This window comes from Anguilla rostrata, chromosome 8, assembly GCF_018555375.3.
Source record: "Anguilla rostrata isolate EN2019 chromosome 8, ASM1855537v3, whole genome shotgun sequence".
In the NCBI taxonomy this organism is placed as follows: domain Eukaryota; kingdom Metazoa; phylum Chordata; class Actinopteri; order Anguilliformes; family Anguillidae; genus Anguilla; species Anguilla rostrata.
In genome coordinates this window covers 23061181-23087663 of record NC_057940.1, presented here as the reverse complement: position 1 = coordinate 23087663, position 26483 = coordinate 23061181, and the positions used below count along the sequence as shown (strand labels likewise).

Here is a 26483-nt window from a genome sequence, read left to right as displayed (position 1 = left end):
TAGCCGCTTATAGTGCAGATACTGGCGCTGCTGATACGTCAGCTTTGGTGCTTATTAAGAGCTAGCCCAAGCTGAACAGATGCCCATGTCCGTATGTGCACGTGCACAGTGGAACCCAGGAAGCATATTTGTGGAGGGTAATCTCAGGAGCGGATTATCAACAGAAGTCAAAGATGAAGGTATAATTACATTTTAATCAAACGTATTAAATTGTTTAACATTTTTTTAAAAATGCTTAATTTAGCTATAGAATAACTATTGGGCAGGGTACTAGTACAAATAATATGGATATATATTTTTGTCAATTCATTATTATTACTATTATTATTAATATTATTATTATTGTTGTTGTTGTTGTTGCTCTTACGACTGTAGTTTTTGCTATGTTCTTATAATGCATACAACCATGTAAACATTTAACATTTTATTTTCCAGCTGAAAATTTATTTATTCTTCATTGTGCATTCTATATTTTTCATATTCCCAATACAACTTTAAAAAAAAGAAGAAAAAAAAAATTCCGTAGAACAGTCGTACAGTTACGCTAAGCACTCCATTGAACGTACAGCAATCCGCATTGTAGGCACGAAACGGGAACCATGTAATCTCATTACATTCATTAGAAAGTCAACTGTTTGCAAGTCAGACTTTAACTTAATAAAAGGCCGAATAGTCTTGTACTGGCTTCATCTGTTTTGTTGGGGGCAACATTTCAATTTGATTTGGTGAAGTGGTGAAGGGCAAAAACAACACTCCAATCACTGTTTATTGGCACCTATTGCTATTGAGAGGCGATGTTTTTGTGTGCTTGTATGGCACAATACTCCAAAACATCCTTTGGTCCGCTGCCGCTCAAGCGGAAAGAAAGGCCTGTGAAGAGAAATGCCAGCGGCTCTATCTTGTCACTCTGCTGCATTGACTTGGCAAGTCTTTAAAGCCAAACATTTAGAGGCTGACAGGTTTTATTCTCACTCTCTCACTGTTCAGCATTTAAACCAGTGCCAGTACACAGTATTACGGAAACACTGCGGGTTCATTATGCTGCTCTAGCTTGGATTAGTTTAGTTAAAAAATAATAATACCTTGGACTACCTGTTGCACTATACGCTAAGGAATTTGACTTCTGCGACCAGATTCTGGTTAGTACAGGTGTGAGAGAAAATTGAAAATAATGAATTAACCTTAGCTTCTTCAGCAATGTGCTCCTAATCCTAATAGAATTTATATTTTATTTAATATTTGTAAAACAAGTATAGGTAAATACATTTGCTGTATATAAGGCCATATGTATAGTGTAAAAGTGTCAAAATTATCTCTGATATCGTACTCCCGATACGAATTCATATAGGCTATAACTCTGTTGTTAACACTGGGAATTTAGATGGCTATTGCAACCTACAAATATATGATTAGCACGCCCCGCAGACCTTATTGTGAGGATAATACAAATTCTGTACAAACACAAAGAAAACCAAATCATTTAAATCAAAATAATAGTTCAAATAACATCTAACGGATCTTTTGCACAGATGCCTTGATTAAAATGTCCTCATATTCTAAAATACTTTATGCACCTTATGCCGCATTTGGAAATAGATTGCGCGTATTTATTTCCAAATTTCGCAATTTCATATTTTTAGTAATGATTTGGGCGACCTATATAATAAATACTAAATATAACACACTATTAGCCTACTACGGCTGCTCATACTATAAGTACATACAAACATACATACATACATACATGACTTAACGTAATGTACAAGGACGCCTAAAATAACCCATATGCTATTACATAAAATGACTATTAGATAAATATGGTCAGTAAAGCATACATTATATTAACATTTGGATAATACAATAATACTTCAATGGAACAGTGTGTGAGCATTATTTTGTAATGCGCACTGAGCGTATGTTGAGTACTGGGAACGACGCCGAACAAGAATCTCATAAGCCTTAAATCTGATGATATTGGGATTATCGCGCTCAAAAATATGGAGAGTGAGTCTGTAAATCCACCAACTCATCACAGTTTCATTAATGTATCTCTATCCGGGAATCAAGGACCAGCTGTGAGGATGACAAAACACCAGTTGATTCTCTCCGGTAAACCTCGTGGGTAAATGCCTCAAACCAAGCATTGTGCAGCGCGAGACCGGGCGACAAATGCTCTAATATCTACAACAATATTACATATTTGGAAAAAAACAAACAAAGCGATTCCCAGGAACGGATGTGAGGTCTGGTCAACAGGTGTTCGAATTTGGTTGAAGGGTAGTGTGGTTTGCAGCGAGACACATGGAACTGTCTGGTTGCCAGATAACAGGCTGCTCGGGCGCTTCTGTTTTTCCATGGCAGGGAGGTGCCAGATAATCACGGTGATATCTTTATTGCGATGGTCATGTTTTAGGCTGTAACATGGTTCTCTAGGATGCACCTGGTATTTCAAACTTGTTCTTTTTGTGCTTCTGGGTCCTGGACTGCAGCTGCTTAAAACAAGCAAAGAGAGAGGCCTTTACAATGTCTCCAAGACGTGTTGGCATGGTTTTCTTGTCTTTAATGTACCATTAACCATTGTCTTTATACAATATGGGAACTGTAAAGCATGGCATTTGTTATAATAAAACACGTTTTCAATGATAGACTGGAGCTGAAAGCGCCAATACGAGCTCGCAAACAGTCCAAAATGTTTTGTCCCCCTGGCTAAATCTACAGGCAATTAGACCCGAGCCTATTGCTGTACCCCGATCATCCAATTAAATTTATGTCCTCTAATTTTTCACACAGAAAAAAAGTCTTAGCCTTGGCTTCTAAGGACATTGATTTCCTTCCTATCACCTGGCGTTCAGACCTTAGTTCCATTTAGCCAGAAAGGAGACGTCAGGCGTTTGATGCAGTGACTCTGCTACCATAAGGCTCTTACCGCTCCGCCTATTGTTTTCGCTTCTTAATAACTCATTACCAGGATTTAACAAATCATCCATTACATCATATGTTCTGTGTCTCCATATTTTGATCCGCACGATTAAGCAGATGTTACGATTGAAAATGGAAGAGTCCAAGGCGACTCTCGTCTGAAAGAAAGAGGGCAGACTCAGCGCGACCTAACAAAGAGCTTTGGGAGATCTTCAGAAAAACATTTACGAGCAATAAACAGACTTCAACCTGCTCTATTTCAACCATTGTGTAGTTTTTGAATAATTAAGGTTAATAAGAATAGGTTTGTATACTTTGAATGCCAAGACCACAGGTGCGGGGTGACATGATGAATGATTTGCCTGATTTTTGCCAAGCTCAAGAGCCCTTCTCTCGGACCTTCAAACTGATAGAAAATATTGTCATTTCTTTAATTCACAGCATTACTTTCATTCAGAACAAAGCCGAGTGATGAAAAGCTTATGCTGTAATGAAACACGCGACGTGGTGGCCGCTACGCTTCCTAAAGAAAAGGGAGAGTCAAAGCCAAAGCGCGCTTTGGTTTGTGCGCAAGTACTCCATCTAAATCAAATAAAGGACCCTTTCCAACTTTTAAAAGACCACGTAAAAGACAACGTTTTACCTTTATTAAGCTTCTACGGCTGTATTCATTGAGCATATGGTGCCAAAGCGCCAGCTCTCTGTATTGAAAAAGCCCCTGAGACGGCAACAGTTCACATCACAAGTTATTTAACTTCTCGAAAGTTTGCCAAACTTGATCTAGGGTAACCAGTGCATAAATACGCGCATGCGTGCAAGATTAAACTTTTTAGAGTTATCCTTGATTAGAAGGGCATAAAATGTTACTGAAAATCAGACCCTTTCTATCGATGGAACAGCTTCGTAGTAATTCCATTAACTGCACTTCCAAGCTTACTGAGAAATAAGAGAGTTAAATGAGAGTTCTCCAATCTGTGTCTATTTTTGCGCATGGAACTACCCAGGCATAAACGGAGAATCAAACAGAATTACCAGGGTTTGCGCGCACGTCGCGGTCAGATGTTTGATATAACTGGGAGTTAAAAAATCCCAGACACCGAGACGCCAAGAGCTGCAATGTATCCAAATTTTAGACCTTCTCTAGTCTTATCCATTGAGAAATTATTAATAAATCATTTTACTCTGTTATATGCTTTTAATCGTTTTCCAACAGGCTGCAATAAAATACAAAGCTTTCGGCGGATTAATTAGCATTTTTACAGTATTTCAATTTTCTGTTTTTAACGGGAAACATTTCCCACATTAAACCATCAAATTACAGTGAGAAGTGGTAGGCTCACAGCCGTGAAGTTTCGGGAGAAAACTGAATTAAATATATGTAATTATCTCAAAGCTTTAACGTGAAAGTGCTTAGAATGTTTAAATCACTTGACATATGCCATATAATTGCCCATGTTAAATCTAGGCCTATTTGAAAATTTAAATATAACCTAAATAAACATATCCAAACAGGATATAAACACCAGAAATACATCAAATTCCAAATGGCACGTGAATTCAACAGGTAGCCTAACGTTTTTCTTCCTAAGAAGATCTAGTAGCCCAATACTAATTATATGGTTGACTGCATTTTTCGGTGTTAAAACGATTCAGTATCAGACGCAATGTATGACTTTCAGCTGAATAATGTAAAAGTTTTTCATTTGACGCAGTTTGGCCAAATACATTTCTACAATCAAATTATGTCCATGCCTTTTTCGACCGCGCCTGAGTTGATATCCATTTCGTCTTTACAGTAGTCTATTTATGAATCAGTATATTTTCAGGTATAGAATCGGCCTAATAGCCATGCACAGTGTGCGTTTTCCCAATCGTTCGGGTATGACAGAGACAGCTGGCTTAGCCTTCTCTGTGAAAACACCCCCTCGGTGGACCAAACACAACGACACTGACCTTTCTGCGGGGGAATCAGAGAGGTTCCTTTGACTGAATTAGCCATAAAGACGTCTTGCTATGATCTTTGTTGCACTGAAAAAAGAAAGAATATTACGTTTAATGTGAGAAGCATTGTGCCCAGCTTTTGCGTGCCCCACATGAAATATTACAATCCTTTATTGACTGAGCAATTTCTTAATCGAATCAAACAAATATATTTTCCTTCAAGACGTAATCACAAGATGACAAATGAGTCAACTTTAAATAATTCACATGAATGTAAAATTCTGAGAAAATGAATTTTTATTCCAAGGAAATAATTCGTTAAACAATTCCCATGGGCAAAACGAACTCCTCAACTTAAAAACCTGGTAAAGTGGTGGAATCAAGTTTGTTCCACGTTTGTAGAATGTTTTAAATGAAACATTTACGGGTTTTATAAACGAGCGTTTCCCATTTAGTCTCAGAACACTGTGAATTGCGATCCACTTTGATGATTGATTTGTTTAATTCAGTCTACTTTTTCACCTTGCAGAAAAAAGTTAAACAAAAAATGTGATAAATTACAAATATGCTAATTTCTTTGAATGGTGTTGTAAGTGTGTCTAGCTGGAAGTGAATAACGCCTCGCAGTCAGTCTGTGCGCACTCGGGAGTCGAGACCCCAGGGCGCTGATCAAAGCGACCTATTCTCTTTCACTCTCTATTCTCCTCCAAACTATTTCGATACAATATGTTTCCATGATGCCCGTAATGTGCTTGGGACACAGAACTCGTTGCAAACTCGCTAGATGTGTCTACACCCATTGTTCTGGAGGCAGAGTTTAAAAAGGTTTTTTTCAGTTGCCAGGTTTCTGAAGTGTAAAAGCATGCATCATTTTTCATCAGGGGTCGCTTTAATATCCTGAATAGAAAATCTATGAAACCGGCATGAACTTCACTGCTGCCTTATACATCTCTGTTTCTATTATAATCATTTCTCAGCAGGGATGTATTTGCAAGACAAATGCTGCCGACAATGTAGTAAAGAATTTTCGTTATAGGAGATAAACTCCACTTTGGGTAAATAACTTTCTTATCTGGAAAGAGCCGTGCATTGAAAACCTATTATCGTAATATGCCACTGTGGCCAATGATTCATTGTAAAACACTCTTACACCGACAATTGTTCAAATCACTAAGAACATCATTTAACAAAAATCCAAATTGTGTCATGAGAAAACATACTAAATGAATACAGCGTGATAGGACAATTATTTTAAAGTCGAGATGACACTTAAATACAATATATAACATAAAAAACCACACAAAATCTTATAGAAACTTATAATTAAGTTATACAACTACATTTTGATTTAGTTAATATAGCAGTATAATAAACAATGTGCATTACCAATTTTGCTCAATAGTTTCCAAAAAGTTGGTCAATAATTTAGCCCTTTTGCATACAAAATTATGCAAGAAAGAGTAAGGGAAATGCTTTCTGGTAGAGCTGCAAGCCTGGTGAAATGGCTCGAAGCCAGTGCTGGGATGGTATCCAGCACTTAGTCTGATTAACCCACTATGGCGAAACTCTGCTGGAATCCAGAATACCAGCAATGGCCATTTATCTAACTACAAATGAAACTAATTAATTTCGGAGTTTAAAATTTCCTTCTTTCTTGTTTTACAAACTGGGGAGGAGAAAACAGTGAAAGAAGAAGCACGCAGTCCCGGTCAAAATCCTCCAAAGATTGGAGAGACAGTAACATACAACCTATCATACACCTGAAGGAAGTTTCTATGACAACGGGCTAGCCTACCGACCACAGTGACTTTCTCAACACAAGCAAAATTTATAAGAAGCGTACAATCATAACAACAAAAAAATAAGTACGGATTCATGCACATGATCCCAATAGAAAGGCCAATGACATGCTAAAAAGTATCTGAATAAAAATCACGTATGTCGTAGGACATGAATTCCGGGTTGAAATTGGTAATTGATTATAAGCTTGTCGGTTGGTCTAGATCATAAGGTCTGTGTCAAGCTAAACCAGTGTGACCTCAGCCTCAGAAATAATGTGAACTAAATTATATAAAAATGAACATTTGCTGCTGTGCATCAATGTTGTATTATGAGTTGCGTGTCTAAAAGAAACTGTAAGACCAGCAATTACAACAATTATAACATTAATTAAGCGGGAGGTGAACGATCAAGGGGAATGAAGCAAGGATTAAAATTATGAATGCAACTGAAAGTAAATAGATGACATTCCAACAGCAAGAGCGAAAGGTAAACACATGCGGAGTGCACTAGGCAGATAGATCACACTGTCTTGAGAAGGGAGAACCAGATGGCTTTGCCTTTGTAGTTCTTATGCATGTTTTGAACCGTTCTGTTTCACTGGAAGAAAATGCAAAAGCCCACATGAATTAGTGATCTAAACAGTCATTGAAAGTAAAGCCACATAGCCATTGAAAGCACATCCAAAGCCTTGAATTCCTCTGTTTTGTGAAGTACGAGGCATGCGGAAAGCTAAATAACATTCTCGGAACACTACTTTGTAGCAGAAGAATGCACACTGTTCGTCATGTCCACACGGCGCTTCGCAGCATTCTACATTTAGGGCCTCAATCCACCATATCACACTCAAGCTCATTCACATAAACGTAAAATTATATTGCAATTGTTTTTTTATCACAATGTTCCAAACGCCGTTATTTTTTATTTTTTTACCTTGAGAAAACTACATTACAGTGATCACTGGCGTGGTGATAATGTAGGCTACAGTTAAAAGAGAAATAAGTAACTGAAGTATTTAACTTTTCAGAAAGCTGTTAAGGTAGTTCAGCTAATATGAAAAGTGAAATGCATTTAACATAAACAGAACGAAACATTATTATTATTATTATTATTACTAAATAAAATTAACATTTGTTTCAACACACACCCAGCTGTTCTTCACAACATCCCCTCCTCTTCCTTATTGCCCACCCAATTAAAACTGTTCTACTACACTACACAGGTCCTCAACTAGACACTACCACTCTAAATCGTCACTCCTTATATATTTTATGCCAGGAAACTCAAACCGTAAGGCATAAAAGGTAAAATGATATATCCTCCTGAGACCTGGCAGAAAAAAGTTGGAAGTATTTCTTTTTTTTTTTTTTACATAATACAAGTGTCTGACAAAAGGTTATTACAGTGACAATATTTTCAAAAATACCATTGTTATTTAATAATGTTACTGAGAACAACAGGTTTATGAATAGAGAAATACATGATATTTGAAATTTGAATACTGGATTTGAAATAAAACAATGAATATGTGGTTAAAGTGCAGACAGGCAGATTTAATTTGAGGGTGATTCCATCCATATCGGGTGATATGTGTAGGCATTACAGCCCATTTTATACACAGTGTGCCCATTTTTGGGTAGCAAAAGTAATTAGACAATTGGCTGCGCAGCTGTTTCTTGGCCAGCTGTGGATTTTTTGCATCATAAATTCATACGCAAGAAAGCTAACAACAAGTCTAGAGTTGATTCTAGGTGTGGAATTTGCATTTGGAGTCTTTTGCTGTTGCCAATGTAGCCAATGCCAAGCAGGCCATCATGAGTCTGAAAATTTTAAATAAATCAGAGACATAGCCAGAACTTTGGATGTGTCAAATTCCAAACGTTGATAAACTGTTAGGAGGCAAGAATGCACTTTTGAGTTCAGCAATAGCAAACAAGCTGGTAGACCACTGTAGTGGATGACCAAAGAACACTTTCAATTGCAAAGAAATACCCCTTTTCAGCTGTTGAACAGATCAAGAACACACTCCAGGATGTAGGCATAGATGTGTCAAAGACAACCATGAAGAGAAGGCTACCATCAGTATAACCTCAAAGGGTTCACCGGAAGATGGAAACCACTGGTAAGCCTGAAGAACAGAATGGCCAGAAAAAAAGTTAATTAAAAAAATCTGAAATCTGTTCTGAAAGGTCTTATGGACATATAAGATTAGTATTAACCTGTACAAAGTGATGGAAAGACAAAAGTGTGAAGAAAGAAACTGCTCATGATTCAAGGAACCCCCCTCCCCCCCCACTGGAACTGGCTCACTTGTCTTCATACATGGCAGTGGATGGCAGCAGGATGAATTCTGAAGTGAAGACAAGCATTTTTTCTGCTCAGATCTAACCAAATGTCTCAAAATGCCCAAACATACTGGCAAAGCAACCAAGAAGTTTTTCATGGAAAATGTGGAATGCTCTTGACTGGCCAAGTCGATCACCAGGCCTGAATCCAACAGAACATGGATTTCACTTACTGACAAGGCTGAAAGCAAAAACAGGAACTGAAGATGGCTGCAGTACCTGCCTGTCAGAGCATCACCAGGGATAATACCTAGCATCTGGTGATATAGATGTGTCGCAGTCATAGAATGCAAATTCTTTGCAACCAAGTACTAAATATAATGACTATATTTCAGATTATCTTAATTTGCTCGGTTACTTTTTGCTTCCGTAACATGGGGAGGGAGGGTGGGGGACTATGTATAAAAAGGGCAGTAATTCCTGTGTGGATCACCCAATATAGATGTCAATACCTTAAAAGTGACAGTCTGCACTTTATTCATTGTTTTCATTATTTTATTTCAAATCCAGTGTGAGGAGGACAGAGCCAAAACAACAAAAATTGTGTCACTGTTACAATATTTTTGCACTTAAGAATAAATAATATATATTTTCAATATTGTCTTCAGTATAGAAAAGCCTACTATATATATATATATATATATATATATATAGTAGGCTTTTCTATATTGATAGATACATCTTTAAATCATAGCAAAAGAAGAGTTGATCTTAAATAATGGCAACATTTCACAGGTAATGTCATTTTAAGACAACATTTCCATGTTTTCTGGACAACAATGTGCATTTAGGTTAAGTACTATAAAATGCAATTCAAAAGCACTGACTTAACCATCCCCAATCATTTTTTTTACCAATCACATGAATACAGATCCTCCCTGTGGGAGGGGCAACATGACATTTTCCCGACCGATTCTAAACAGGTCACAGATCCTCCATAGACCTCAAGGCAGTGGGAGGGGGAACTTAACTAAACCGTGTAACTGAATCAAACCAGCGGCTGCCCCTTTTCAGTGCCAATAATAGTATTCACATAGCAGTGCAGAAAACATGCGGATCAGAGGCCAGTCTGTGTTCATTGTCAGGACATTTTGAGAAGCACCATTGCAAAGTTCCATGTATTTCTTGTGCATTTTGTGATTTGTTTAAAAGCAGAAGCAAATTAATGTAATAACAAATCATAAAAATGAATAAAATAATGTGCTTTAAGAAGAGAGGAATTGTGAGCATAGTGCTGCCCTGGTGATGACCCAGAGCTTTCAGGTCACTTGAACACATCACAATTTCCATTGTTCAGCTTGATTAATTGAGACTGATAAGTTACCATGAATAAAGATTTTTTTCTGTTTAGTGCAGTGGGCCTGAGTTTGTAAATGCCTCATTCATGTAGCTTTGTACTGCAGCATATGGGCCAGACGTATTCACCGACACAAACCACAATTTATTATGCTTGTACGTTCCAGCACTTTTAAAAATGATTCTTTTGTTTGCACACAGACTTTGTAGTTTTAACTGCTTTCCATGTAAAAATAAATTTTAAAATTTCTTTCAAATTAGTTTTACATGGCAATACTTATATTTTAAAAAAGAAAATATGTTATTTCTCATTTTGGTTCATACTTTTCAAACTTTCAGTCTATTTGAACAGTGACAATGAAATTATAAGCACTAACAAAAATAAAACAATGTATTGAAATACACAATATTTGTATATTAGTTTTAAAATAAAAAGATAAAATGTAGCAATTTCCAACACATCATTTGTCACAAACAAACCTTGCTTAAATGGTTAACTGATTCCTGTTGATATTCTGTATTGGATAGTAGTGTCACTGTCTAAATTTCAGATATTCTTTTCTAAAATTCTGACCTCTGAGTTTAAGTTCACATTGTGGACCAACAGGTTTGACATCATCCACTTTGTGACAACAATGTTTGCAAACTCTTTCCATGAGTCAAACCCAGAACTGGCAACAGCCTTATCTGCATTGTTTCAATGAAAATGTGTCAAAGGTAATCTGCAACCGGAATTCTCATCATTTAGTCTGGGTCTTGCTGGACATTGTAGAGGTCATTGCCGCTGTCCACTCTGTCCTCTGGTGACCAAGTGGCTCAGATGATGCAGTGATAAAACCCAAAAACCAGTGTGAAAAGGTAGCACACATAAGACACCGAAAACTAAAATAAAAGTATGCTAAGTTGGCAGACCGATAAAACCAAACAATAGTTTATTGAAACAAATCAGAGAAGTCAGAAAGGCACTCTGCAGATAATGACAACTAGTAAACCAATATTATTTCCCAAAGAATTTCACACAAAAAAAGAAAATCAAATATTTCCTATTTTAAATCTGTACTTATTTTAGGCCTACTGAATCAGAAAAACAAATAAAATAAGAAAAAAAAGAGCTTTTATTCAGAAAAGATTCTGCTGTTCATGACACAGATGTATTGTCTTTGTGGACTGTTTGGATATTTCAATAAGATAAGAATGTAATCTAGCAGATTAATTTGTTAGCTTCTGTGCATTAGATATTGTGTCAGAGAGCTTCCATATTGACAGAAGGAATTATGCCTCCCAGTTATCTATCTGAGTCATGTCTGTTAAGCTCATTAGTGAAATCCCTAATTATGAAAAAGTCAATAGCTTGCAAATAGAAAGATTAAAAAGAGCTTAGCCCCAATGAATCTGTCTGTGATTAAGGTAGTCCATTTATTCATTTTCTAATATTATTTAACTTTTTTGCTGAAACATAAACATTGTTTTTTATTTTATAGAGACCTGATACACTTACCAAACAGAATATGGATAATTAGTTAAGGGCAGTTGCAATTATATAGACAAAATATTTACTATTATTAATTAGTTATTTAATTTTGGGCTTTTGTGTAAACATTTTTCTCAAAAGCTGTTTTGTAATGACTGTCCAGTTTGACATTTAACATATGTTTTTTAGTTTGTTACTACTGCCTGGTAAGTATTTTGCAAAGGCAAACAGCTTGACTTTGCCACAGCAGTGAAAGTGGAGGCTTATTAGCGTATTGTTGACACAATGATAATTAGTGATTTATCAAAGAGGAAATTTATTTAATCATTATACCAAAACATTTATTTGGCTAAATGAATTGATGGACAGCTCCTACAGGTGCTGTGCAGTGTGTACACTCCCATCCACCCTGCTGGGACTAAAGGTTCACAGCACCATGTTGCAGCCCCCTCACGCCCATGCAGGATCACTCTCCCACTCCTGCCAGGTGGCTGTGAAGCCACCTTTACCGCCATGTGAGGCAGGCCAACAGCACTGGTTTTCATTGTAAAACTTCTTTTATTGGGCTGTCAGTCTTTTTGCCTGCATGCACTAACTTGGACGGGGTTCTCACTCCCATTTAATTGGAGCCGCCCATGCCTTATGCTGTGGGCGCCACCACTGGACACAGCCCACCCCTCCAAATTCACAGCAAATTGGCCAACCTTGGAATTCTCACTGGAAAGACACTTTCCAGCCACCAACAGAGGAAATATAGCAGTGCTCGTGTACTTACCTCTCAGCTCCATAGGTCTGGAGCTACAGAGGCCTGTGAAGATACAGTAAAATGCTAAAGTATTAGCACAGTGACACAAGTTTTGTTGTTTTGGCTCTGTATTCGAGTATGTTGGATTTTAAATAAAACAATGAATATAAGGTTAAAGTGCAAAGTGCATAGTCTATAGTTGATTGTAGGTGCAGAATTTGCATTTGGAGTCTGTTGCTGTTGTCTCTCAGCATGAGGGCCAAATTAGTGTCAAAAGCAGTAAAGCAGGTCATCATGAGGTTGAAAAATCTGAATAATTCGATCAAACACATAGTCAAAACACTGGGTGTGTCAAAATCAACTGTTTGGTGCATTGTTCAGAAGCAAGAACACACTGGTGAGCTCAGAAATAGCAAATGACCACAGAATACCACTGTAGTGGATGACTGAAGAATACAGTCAACTGTCGAATAACTGTCGAACCAATCAAGAACACTCTCCAGGATGAGAATGTGTTAAAGACTACCATAAACAGAAGAATACACCAGCTCAATGGCAGGTCGATTCTCTAATGAAAATGAGAGAAAATATGGCCCAGGATACCTTAAAATTTAATTTTGGAAGCCCCCCATTTAATCCTATTCATTTTTGCACTTACTGCGCTTCGAGCACCCCCTTTTTGTAAGTCTGAGAGGCATATCTTCCCTTTAGGGGAAGTATCTTTGAAACTGGATGGAATCCACCTAAATCAAATTTGCTGTCACAAAAAAGAGCATGCAGTTGTGTTTTCGTATTCTTTATTTAAGTAGGACATGTTCCAGGCTCAACATCCCTTGTTGCTCCTGGAACAACATTTCTATTCACCAATAATTGCCCACTGATGTCAGTGTGTGCTGAACAACTTCAGGCTCCTCAGCCTTTTCAAAATTCCCTCCAAAACACCCCAGTTTCCAAAGAGGTATGCTACTATGTGCACCATAGCTCGCTCTCTCTCTCTCTCTCTATATATATATATATATATATATATATATATATGGTGGTGATGATGGTCCTGGATCAACAAATTTATTAAGGATCAACATGGCAATGATTATCCTGGCTCAACGTTAGCAAATCTACACTGGATCAACATGGCGATCATGGTCCTGGATCAATCGTAACCTACTTTTCATAATCAGAACCATTGTAGCCTGCAAACAAGTAGCAGAACGTTCCTGCTGAAAATTCCGGTTTAATGGATAACACTGGTAATTGTCTTTTTTCAGCATCATAAACATATCCTATGAAAAGGCCAAATCCAATAAAGTCTCTGCCCAACTCTCAATGAATTTATCCTACAAACAAAAAAATCTAGCCAATGTCAAAGAGACATACTGTTACTTTGGTCAGCATAATTCACCATTACAAAGAACGAGGCCCTTGTACTTTTTACTGAAACAACTTTCAAAAGTGATGATGATTGCTTTTTTGATAGTTCATGACAATGGTCTAACAATTTCCTTTTCTTTTGTACCAACACCAACAATTGATGCCATTTAAAATGGCTGAAAAATGCAAGCCTAATTAAAGGCTGAAAAATGCAAGCCCAATTTTTTGCAAGGAGCTGGGTGACTAACATGAGGTGATTAATTAATCAATTATTAAAATAACACTTGTATAGTCCTTAATTTTACAGATATTTCCTGAAGAAATTATTTACTTTCATGCCCATTAATAGCTGATGCCAAATTTGAAATATATCACTGGCCAAGCATTCTATGGGAAATAATTTCTTTTGAAAGTTTTTAAAATCCACTTAGTAGTTATGCTTAGTAGTAGTAACATTTCCTGATGGAAAACCATTAGATATTTCCCCTTTTGTGATGTAATAACAGCAAGAACCCCATTATTGAGATTATTCTGGTTAGTGAAATCAACGAAAGTGCTTTAGATCAATGAGTTGAAACATTTATGTTCTGCCTCCTCTATGGCTGGATCATTGAGTAAGCTCTTGGATCAGTCAGATAGTGGCTGGATCGGTCAGATAGCAGCTGGATAAGTCAGGTAGCTGAACTCCAGCATTAGCCTTCTGACAGTATCATAACTATAAATGTCTGACAATATAACATACAAATCCTTGCACTGAATTTGCTCTTATTTTCCTTTCCAAAAATCCAAGAACCATTTATATCTTCCAAAATGACAACGTCAACATGCATGCATGTCAATTGACCACTGCCTGGTGTGAGGGAGATAAGATTCTAATTTTAATACAAATCTGTAAATATCCGCAACAGGGGGTACTACAGGATGGGCATTGTTAGCTCTTCTGTATGAAGTGGACTTTAATCTTCTATTGTATAGCATGATTAATCAGTGCCACTTATACTCTGGCACTTCAGTGTGTTGTGTCAGCTGCAGTCACATTCCTCTTGCACTGCGCTGCAGTTCTATGTCTCTGTATGGTCAACATATTTACAGAATCTCTCCCCGACAAGGGCTGAATAAGCTTTGAAAGAAGCGCACTATTTAACGGCACCCGGAAAAAAGTGCTTTTATTTGCTTATCAGAGAGTGGGAAGTGAAGTTAACTTAAATAATCAGGATTGGGTATGGATGAAGGCATATATTATTAAACATGTCAAATAAAATATCTAAACCAGAAGGGATGCTATTCAAATTGTGCAAGAAATATTTGTATCATATTTTTGATTCAAATGATTGATTTCTTAAGAGAAACAAAACAGTGGTTACTGTGCTGCCCTTGAAAACAGTTGGTGCTTAGAAAGGGCACACTACCTAATAGACAAGTTGAACGATGTGTTTTGGTGTTGACACAATGGTGAAGGTTGTATTTTAACCAACTCATGGTTAAAATCAATACAAGAGGGACAGGTTGCGTGTGTTATCCCTTCTCTTTGTTTTAAAAGCCTAATGTCTGCAGATTGTGTGGTTGTCCTTCCAGACATACCTGTGAAAGACTTCACACAGATAATACTTCACTGACCCGTGATTCCATAAAGTGAATGTGCTGCTGCATAAGTCACCGTGTGACAGACTGTACATAGTCACGTTTCACTAATGAATGGTTTGAAGAAGAAATATTCTTTATGTTTTAAGCTCCATTACTGTAATCCAAGTGCAATACTGGTAAGAAAATGGGTGTCCAAAGGTGCCCTGCAGTGTGGCCTAAGACTTATTTTTGAAATACAGTTGCTACATCAGCTATTTGATTTCAGAAGAATAAACTATAAATCCTAAATATCTTACTATTTCCAGTCACCCATCTATCTTTTGTACAGGGCTAAAGTAACTGATTAAACAAATGACCATGGTCACTGTATAATTTAATAAGTTACCAAGTACCCCTATCTCTCTTTCACTCAGTTTCTTAACTATAGTGCCCTCCAAAATGATGGGAACAGCAGAGTGAAATTAGTTATTTTTGCTATATACTTAAGGCATTTGGATTTGAGATCATAGGTGAATACGTAACAAAAGTAAGGACAATCAGCTTTTATTTCATGGTATTTACATATGCATATGTTTTACCATTTTATGGAAGTAGTTGAATCCCCCCTAACTAACTGTTGCTCAGGAGTTTCCTTTTGCATGGGTTGTTCACACATAAAAGAGCAGTGAGTACCTAGTCTTGGTTTTAGACTTTGTTTTAATTTGTGGAGGCTATATTTGGAGTCAGAGGCATACACTAGGGCTGGCCAACCCTGTCCCTGGAAATCTACCATCCTGTAGGTTTTCATTTCAACCCTAATTTGGCATACATGGTTGTATTAATTAGCAGCTAATTGTGATCTCTAGCTGTTGAATGCAGTGTGCTCTGTTTGGGTAGGAGTGAAAACCTACAGGACGGTAGATCTCCAGAAACAGGGTTGGGCAGCTCTGGTATACACCATCTTGAAGACCAGAGTTACTACTATCGTCGAAAAACAACTAGGCTAATCCGTAAGCTGAGAGGACGGAAAAGAAACGGGGTATATCAAGCACAGCAGTTTGGAAAGTTGTCAAAAAGAAAGAAACCACTGGTGGACCCAGAAATAAAAATTGTACAGGTCAGCCAAGGAATACGACTCCAGATGATAACAAAGGAAACTTAAGAGTAACTGTGGATGGCATCAGTAGGATGAATTTTAAAGTGTACAGACAGATTTTGCCTGGCTATGTACAAAGCAATTCCTCCAACCTCATTGGCTGACGCTTCACCCTGCAGCAAAGCAATGAAACCTAAACACACTGCATATGCAACCAAAGCATTCATCACTGGGAAAAAGCGGAAAATTTTGGACTGGCAAAGTTAGTCATCTGATTTAAATTCAATTGGGCATGCATTTCACTTGCTGAAGAGACTGAAGACAGAAACCCTCCAGAAAAAGATCAACTGAAAGCTGCTTCATTGAAGGCCAGGAAAGCTAGTTCCAAAGAAGCTACCAAACGATTGGTGATGTCAATGGGTCATAGAATTGATGCAATTATTTAATTTGAGGGATACACATCTAAATATAAGAGTTTATTGCTTTGATTTATTTTTAAGTTTATCTATTAACTTACTTTTGCACAGCTGAAAATGATACTCAAGATAACAAGCACGAAACCGTCCAGACCCATGGCGAAACTTGGCAAACTATATTTTTTGGTTGATTTTACACGTTCATATATGGCAGTTGGTTCTCAGAATTCTGACTGATATAGCCAGGTCAATATTTTCACTGGAGACTTGATACATCCCGCCTTATAACTTTAAAGTCCCAGATCATTTGTGAATGGTTTAAATGGATTTTGAAATTAGACACTTCATGCTACAATCATGATAACGGCAATGACTGCTGTGAAGTTTAGGTAGCTTCCTTTTGACGTAATTTACATAGAAACCATACGCTCAGATCGCCTAGTTTCACTCACTGTGGCCAAGCGGAATCGATAACATTTCAGAAAACATATAATTTTAAAAGATTTATTTCAATATTCTACTGGGAGTTTTGCCATTTGTTGAGGGTGTGACAGGAAATTTCGGTGCCGCTGACTGTAATCAAATGTTTTTCACATTTACCGTTCGATTGAGCAAGTATCATACACAGTACATTTTCATGGGTTAGTGCTGTCAGATTGTGCTAGCTACTTTACATTAACCTTGTACGGCGATAAATAAAGGCTAACAGCACAGTACCACTTACTTCTTGTCACTTCTACCACCAGTGTAATTAACTAAAAAAAGGCTATAAACTACCTTTTCTATGAGAAATGTGTTGTTGAGCTCAGCGCATACACTGCTGGCGACATTCTAAAGCTCCATTTTGCCCTCCGGACTATATAGCTAGCTAGCTATGGCACATCCTCACCTCTGTAACATTATTTGTTGTCCTCTGTGTGTCCTTACATCTGTATCGGTGGTTGTAGCTGTGTGTCCTTAGCTCCTACTCATGCGTGCAGGATAGCTTCCGTACCCGCTAACTAGGTTAACTAAAGTAGGTGAACCGTACGCGCTAAGTAGGTTAGCTAAAGTAGGCGAAACGTGAACATGTTAGGGTTAGCTAAAGTAACGTTAGGCGATAAAGCTGTGCTTGTCGTGCCATACCACCTGCGCATGCGTCCTACTGAACGAAGCACCACCTGCGCATGCGTCCCACCAAACCTCCCTCAAAGGTCGTCCGTGAGTGAGTGATCACAATTTGCCACGCATAGCCCACAAGCCAGTTCCTGCGCGCCATGGGAAAAACAGCTGTTTTTGCAAAATGGTAAAACATTTTAGCATAGAAATACCATTCAATAAAACCTGATGATCTGTACTTTTGTCTCATATTCATCTTTTGATGAATATGAGACAAGTTTATAGCAAAAGTAACACATTTCACGCAACTGTGCCCATACCTTTGGAGGATACTGTATAAGCTGGCCTTACTGCAAACTGCCTGCCAGTCAAATTTATATTTGCAAGTCATACGCATTAAAATAAACACAAATCACACTTTTTACATAAACATTATTTGTCAAATCATAGTATAAATTCAATTATATTTCTCATTTAACCTCTAGAAGAGATGTAAGCACAGTAAGAGTGAAAGGAGATCACAAGGATGATTAGTTCATTCTCAGTAGGAGTTGCCACTATGCTAATTTGTCCAAACCCCAGCCAGTTATCAGTTGGCCTCAAACTTTTATCTACTTACAAGGACCAGAGGCTATGCCTATTGACCCAGTTTCTGTTTCAGTGCCGATTATGACATGGTGAATTCTTAAACAAAATATATATAGTTATTGTATCCTGCAACCCAGCTGTGGTTGATTGCTGTGTGATTTGCGTGTGCAAGTCTGGGTCTTCTGACCAAACAACAATTCCCATCAATGTAGACTAAGAGTTACTTCCAGCTCATGGAACTTCTAAATCCAAGTCAATTCAATTTTATTTGTACTGTGCTTTTTACAGAGACGCTGTTGCAATCACACTTTGCAGAAAACAGGAAATAGGAAAAAATTACAACAACCAACCCTGAACCCCCAAAGAACCAGCAAATGATGTAAAACTTCCCATTGGGAAGAAAAACAACACTGTGAGAGAAAAAAACTGTGGAGGTAAGAAACATCAGGAACAATTCAGATATACATGAGCCTATCGTCCACTGGCTGGCCCAGTGTCTCCAGTTAAAGATAATCTAAATGGAAATATACAAGTAAGGGGGAATCAATCAAAGCAAATAAACAGTGGTTGGGAAGATTATAGCCTAAGGTATTAAAAAACCTGCCAGCATAGAAAGTCCTAACGAAGAAATGTGTGTAAATATGCAGCTCAGGATGGGCAAGGCGATGCGCTCCTATGCTGAACATCATGAATTCACCCCTGTATTCAGGTGCCGTACCAAATGCGGTTAGTGACTTAAAGTTAAGTTAAGACCTTTAAGACCTCAATATTGGGCCTTGTGAAAATACTTCTAAATACTATAGTGCTGTATAGTGCACTATAGTAGCTTACAGACTTAGAACAGAATGCTGTCTACTAGCCACTTCAGTCAGGACTGACCTCAAGTACCAAACTGCAGTCTAATGGTCTCTTCATTATGGACTAGTTTGCCAGTCCATGTCTGCACATCAGACTCAAATCTAGATTAAAAACCTTTTTAACTGGGTACTGTTCTAGTGCATGGATGGGCTGCATGGTGTGGCATTGAATCCAGACCATGCCTAGGGGCAACTTTGACCAGAAACTCCATATGGTGATAGACAATTAGCTGTAGCATTATTCAAGGATGGGAGGGTTTCAGTCAGTCAGGATGACACCCAGTTGTACACCAGCAACTGCTGCAGGACAATTTTCACTGGTGATAATTAACTTGTAATGCCCGTAAGCTAGGGTGGTTTTCATGTTTTCTCTTCAGTTGTGTTACTCTTGCTCACCATATTTTGTTCAATATCTCATACCTTGCCTCTGTACCCTAACCTGCCCTAGACCTTATGTGATTTCCCCACCCCCTTTCTTCCTGTCCTAATCTCTTTTTCTTGTTTTTTTATTATTTTGTTATTTTTGTCATTACTTTCTGTAATGTTGAAAGTGGATTGTAAATACATTTTTACTCGACACTTTCCAAAATGAATTTTGAGATTTTTGAGCGGTACAATGTGAAATCAGATTTTTATGAGGTATGAGGTGAATTCTAATTTTTGAGTGAAGCGGTGTGATGTAGGAAGTATGGGCTGCTCAACTTCAATGTGCCTCCCTACTGTTTTTATTTGGCTTTAGTGCTGCTATGCACAATCAGAGAATTGTGGTACCCCACTTGGTGGTAGCTGGTGACAGAACCCACTCCACCCGGTAAATAACCACTATTCAGAAAATCTAGCCATGCACAATATCACAAATGCCTACACTTTAAAGTAGAGACTCATGTAGGATGTACAGGAGCAGCTATCTAAAAGGGCCTCCATTGTCCCCATTCTTTAGAGAACGCTGTGAATAGTGTGTTTGTTCTTTGCCCCTGTTTAAATGCATGTGGGTGGACACGTGCATTTGCCATAAGAAAAGATAGCTTTTCTTTACCAACAGGCCTCTCCTGCTGAGAGAGGTGCAGTTAAGTTTTCAGTAGGAGAAGCTGTTCAATCATATAGATGAAGCTGACATGAAAAAGTATTTCTGAGTAAAATAATTTAGTACATTGGAATGTGAATATGGTTCAGTGATTATATTACATTTAAGATGTCATTTCAATCAAGCATAAAGCATAAGAAACAAAATTTTGTCAGATAACTTATGCCCCCATTCATGCTACCTCCATAGGTAAAAAAAAACCTCCACTTTAAGTTCTATATCATCTATATCAAGGGCTGCAACTAAAATTATTAAATACCTGTAGTTCAACATTCATTTCTACTTGTCTGACGTATAAACTCAAAGAAGTAGATTATCCTTTAATAAAAGGTTATGTACAGATGCTTTTTTATGAAACATTTCACACTCTGAATGGGTACACCAGTTCTATTCCATATTTGCTCCACTGTGGCTTTAAATGTCTGATATCCCCATGTTTCTGACAATCAGTTTTAACCAACATTTGATCCTGTTTTCCCACAGAAACGTTTTCCAAAATGCAAAATCAATCCGAATCTATGTCATAACGCATATCTATGTATAACCTATGTTCTACAATAATAATTATAATGTGAACAAAGTCATGCTTTTAGTGCAGTTGTGGTAAAATTATAAATATGCACACACACCTAAATAAAAATATTAAAAGTTCCAAACTGGTCTGGTTTGACCTATGTAGCTGTGACATTTGGTGTGAGGCGCTGTGCTAGGGCTACAAAGTCTTCTCAGCAGGGAGATCTTCCATCCTGCTGTGCTTTCCAAGCCAACACTGGGAAATCATATGCTTTCTCATTCAATGCCTCCCACAAAGGTTTAAGTCAATGGAAACATTTTTCTGCTCCATTGATCAAAGTCACAAAATTGTGTGCTAAAAGTTCAGTTTTTATATTTTTAGAACTTAACATTGAGTTTGTCAGTCACAACACAAAGTACCTTGTTAAAATGGAACATTAAAATAAATCAAGGAAACAATTGCCGCACTTGAAACCAAAAATGTATAGTCCTTTTCACTGATTATTTATGTAACATTAAAGAAATGTCATTTGTATCGTTTCTTTCCACAGTAGTTGTGGAAAAGTGAACAGAATATAGAATAAGAACTGCCATAAGTTAATTAATTCAATTTCCATTTATTTTTTATGAGTTAAGAGATTCATTCTAGATTTATAAGCAGTTTATTACTCAACATGTGCAAAATCAGAGCAGCTAAATTTTAAGTATATTTATAAAAATATCACTGCATAATGGATATGAAATGTTGTTTTCACATAAAAAAATTAGGAAAACACAACTGGACATTAAAGCCTTACAAACATAAAATACGTTTTGAAAAAAATTCCTACAAGTCCTACAACCGATATAATTAGCTAAACTATTCGTTCATTAGCTTAATTTGATTGAAAACTGATAAGAAATGTCTGTGTCCTCATGATCAGACATAACAAGATAGAATACTTTGTCACTTTCTACTGTCAATTTTTGCAGAATGCATTATGGTTGGAAATAGAAATAACACCATAAGGCATAATCTTGGTGTCCTTCCATTATTATTATTCACTCTGTACGACCCCCTTTTGAAAAAAAGCTATGAAATCAAAATAATTTGAAAACTCAGGAACTTGTTATTTGTAGGGTAAGTGACCACCCCATATGAGGAGGCCCCGTAGGCACATGATTTGGTAATAATATTGTGGGACAAGAGTGTAGTATAATGTTTGCATTGGTCTTGTAACTAAAATGCTGCAGGTGCAACTCCTAGTTGAGAAACTCTTGAACAAGGTACTCAACCTGAATTGCTTCAGTAAAATATCCAGCTGTATGTAGACTGTACAAATAATATAGCCTACATGCTTGCTTAGGATTGTATTTAAGGGAAGCAAAAGAAGCATTTGGGGAGATTCTCCTTAACAGTCCTTCTGGTACCATAGTCATTGCCGTACAGAAACATAGCAGGGGAGCTCTGAGACACAAGTACACTGCTCAAACACCATGGTGTATGTACCAGCCTTTGGATCTTTAGTCAAGATTCTGTGACCCCTGTCTAACCAACAGCTAAAATAAATGAGAAAATCATAGCATTAGACAAGCCATTAACACTCCCATGTCAAATAAAAATGTCATCACCATCACTTTGTAAAAATAACTAATTTTACTGCCATCAATCAGAAAATACTTGAGGAAACAGCTCAAGCTGTCTACCTGCTACCTTGTTGCTCTGCCTATGAGCCTTTCAAAAATGTTTTTATCGGCCTGGAGATGGAGCTACTGTAAATTCTTAATAGCTCCCTCCTGTATGGCATTTTCCCAAATGCACAAAAAACTCCTGTTATTAAGCCTAAAAAGAACGACTGAGATACTTCTGTAATTAGTAATCCAAAATTTCCCATTCATTGGCAAGATCCTTTAAACGGGACCAGGTCAAAACCTAGTATATGGCTGACCTCTCCGGCCGTCCAATGGTGTAACTTCATCACTCACTCAGTCACTCAATCAGTCAGTCACAGACATTCGCGTTTGTAGGGCTGGCCCCGCTGTTGCGGTCTAGCCAAAAATGGTCTTCTACCAACTTAGTAAATATCTCATTTCAAATGGTCATTATGACCATTTTCAATCAGGACTTTGACTCCATCACAGCACTAAAATGGCTCTTATTATAGTTTTAAATGATCTTTGTATGAACACACAGAATCTGGAAAAATTTTGATCCTTGCATTATTAGATCTCAGTGCAGCTTTCAACACAGTTGATCATACAATACTGTTAGACAGACTTGAAAACTTGGATTGGATTATCTGGCCCAGGGCTAAATTGGTTCAACACATATCTTAAATATAGAACCTAATTTTACCTCCCTTGCTAACTTTGTGTCCGAATGAACTAGCTTCACATGTGGCATTGCCCAGGGATCAGTCCATGGCCCTCTTTTGTTCAATCTTTACATGTTCCCGCTAGGCCAAATCATATGAAATGATAACATCTCCAACCACAACGATGCAGTCGCCAAGTGACAATAATGCCAAAGAATCACTGATTCAATGCATAACACATATTAATGATTGGATGTGCCAGAATGTCCTGGGATTAAATAAAGATAAAAAACTGAAGTAACTGTTCTTGGTGCCAAGGAAGTGAGGCAGTGAGTTAGCGCCCACCTTGACTCCCTCTCTCTGAAGACAAGCCAGGAGCCTGGGTGTTATAAATTCAGGCCTAAATTCTAACAGTCACATCTAGTCCATTACAAAATCAGCATTCTATCATCTCAAAAATATAGCAAAGTGTTAATAATAAGAAATAATAATACACTTAATTTGTAATGCACTTTTCATTAGAAATAAATCTCAAAGTGCTACAGAGTTAAAAAATTACAGTTTCATGCCAAAAACTCACGCATGCTTTTATTTCCAGTGGATTAGACTATTGCAATGGTCTTTTTTCAAGACACCCTGAAAAAACACTGAGCTCACTATAACTAATTCAGAATGCAGCTGCCAGAGCTTTAACTAAGACAGTAAAACCAGAGCTTATTACCTCAGTTCTCAGCTGTTAGAGAACAGATTTTAAAATTCTGCTACTTGAGTTTAAATCCCTGTATAGTCCCAAAATATATCTCTGACATGCTCTTGAGAAATTAAACCTCCATACCAAATAGATCTTCTAAGCAGAGCGGAACTGGTCTGCTAAATGTTTGTAGAATAAAAACAAAATTTGGTGAATCTTCTTGAAATATTATTCACCAAATTGTGGGAACAAACTGCTAGAAAATAGAAGACATACTATACTATATATACTACATATTTATTCTGTAAGATGGTGTATATACTTAGTTAAATTTGAATAATTTCTTTTTATTCCTATTTTTATCTTATTTTTATTTTCATTGTATCTTCTTATCTTTTATTTTTTATCTGCTTTATGTTCTTTGTACAGCACCTTGAATTCTCACTGGATATGCAATGTACTATATAAATAAACTTGCCTTACCTTGCTTTACAGCACAGCTGCACCTGGTGGTATCCCACAGTTGGAGACGGAAAGCGTTTGACACCCGGGCAGGAAGCCCTCACCGTGTCTAGTCCCAGCGAAGTTCATCTGGCGTAGAATGAACACGGACATTTATGATTGGGTCAGGACCTGTGTAGCATGCCTATGACCGACGGGGCCCACAGGTCCATCGGCACCTGGGTTGTCTGGTTTAGTGTCCCCTATGACCTCTCCTCCTATCATGGGCTTCTGGGCTCTGGATTTCAGTCGCCCAGAATCTCTCACTCCACCACACCGCAGCTTACCACATGCAGTTTTCACCATTCCTAGAAGGCCACCCTAAACCAGTCTCTAGGACAACAATTGGACCAACTGACCTCCATGGGAGAGGCTAGGACTCATGACTGCACCTAAAGAGCACCTTAATTGTGGAGCAACCATCCATTCTTGATATTTTAGAATAGATGTCTGATATTAGTAGTTCCGTATATCACCCTCAGATTTGGACACTTGTGGTCAATGAGTTTATGATACAGGACATGTATAGTTTTACCTGTTTTATAACAGTGATCTCTCAGTAAATCACTTAGCTGAAGGAGAACAACTTCACTTTTGCATTTTCACCATGATAATTGCATTTGTGGCACTTTATTTATGAATATTATAAATATAATCTAAGTATTGCAAATGGTGTCTTGATTCATTTTCCAAGTCTCTGTGATGCTTACATGTGGAGTTATAAAGCCTTGAATAGAACATTATGGGTGAGGATTGTCCAGCTTTGGCATCTGCACAAAGGGGTTAAAGCTGTTTATTAAAGGAGTACACATAATCACATTTATATGAATATATCAGGTAAGACACATAAGGGGTTAGATTTGTGGGAGGCTATATTTTACCAGTGCTCTGGTATAAAAGGGAACTGAAAATATGGAAATGGGTGAATATAGGCAAAATGGCAAGAACACAGCAATAAAATCTATGATGTAGTTTGTATATTGAAAAATTCATATTAAAATACTGCAAACTACATTTTCAGCAGCTAAATAGTTTCATATCAGCTAGAGAAGTGTTCCATCTTATATTCAGGTGTTGCTGTAAATGGTTGGTATGCTGTTTTTAAATCTACTGGCTTTGATATCTGATTGACAGCTGCATGCAAAATGTGAACATAGCTTAAGTTTCAAAACTATTTCAAGTCAGATTGTTTTGGTTTTTGCCTAGCAACAGTCCCAAACATCTTTGGTCTGAAATCTGACTTGTTTGAGATGGTCTGGACTACAACACTGGTTTGTGGCAAATAAAGGTCTTTGGGATCAAAGGGGGTGATCCAACACCTGGCTAACTAGACTTGAAAAAAAAAGTTATTGATTCCTATAATTCTAAGATGATAAGCAGAAACCTTCTAAATAAGAGACAGTGTAACAGTATCTGCTGTGTTCAGTGTTTTATGTTCTAGTACAATATCATAAATGTCATATTATACATATAATTTATCTTTACAATGTTAATAAAGCTATAAATTTTGACTGTACTGTAGACATCAAAGTACTGCCACACTCAGAACCCATTTACCAAATGCTGTGCCAGTGTTCCATGTGAAATCTTTCTGTAAACAAACATCTATCATTTGAGAAAACATCATAAAATCATTCAAACATTTTCCTCACTCGCCAGTTGCCCAATATGACAGCCTTGGAATCATTCAATTCTGTGACAAATCTAACAGTTGGAATTTATATTACTGTCGTATTCTGATTGTCATAGTTTGACTGACAGAAAATACAGCTGGAGTAAGCTCCCAAGCGTGACGCCAGATAATTAAGAGATGGCAAAAACAATATATTCCTGGCTTCTCTACTCAACAGTTGGTGAAATAATTAAAATAATTAAGTTAAAGGGGTTTGTGGTTAGTATAACATAGACAAATAACAAT

At 37.4% G+C, this 26483-nt stretch overlaps 1 long non-coding RNA gene across 1 annotated transcript; it reads left to right on the top strand.

Annotated features, from left to right (window-relative positions):
• On the top strand, positions 1-26209 carry LOC135260358 (uncharacterized). Its single transcript, XR_010331544.1, has 3 exons — positions 1-179; positions 18914-19059; positions 24560-26209. It is a non-coding gene; the product is annotated as an uncharacterized LOC135260358 (long non-coding RNA).
• Positions 26210-26483: the final 274 nt, after the last annotated feature.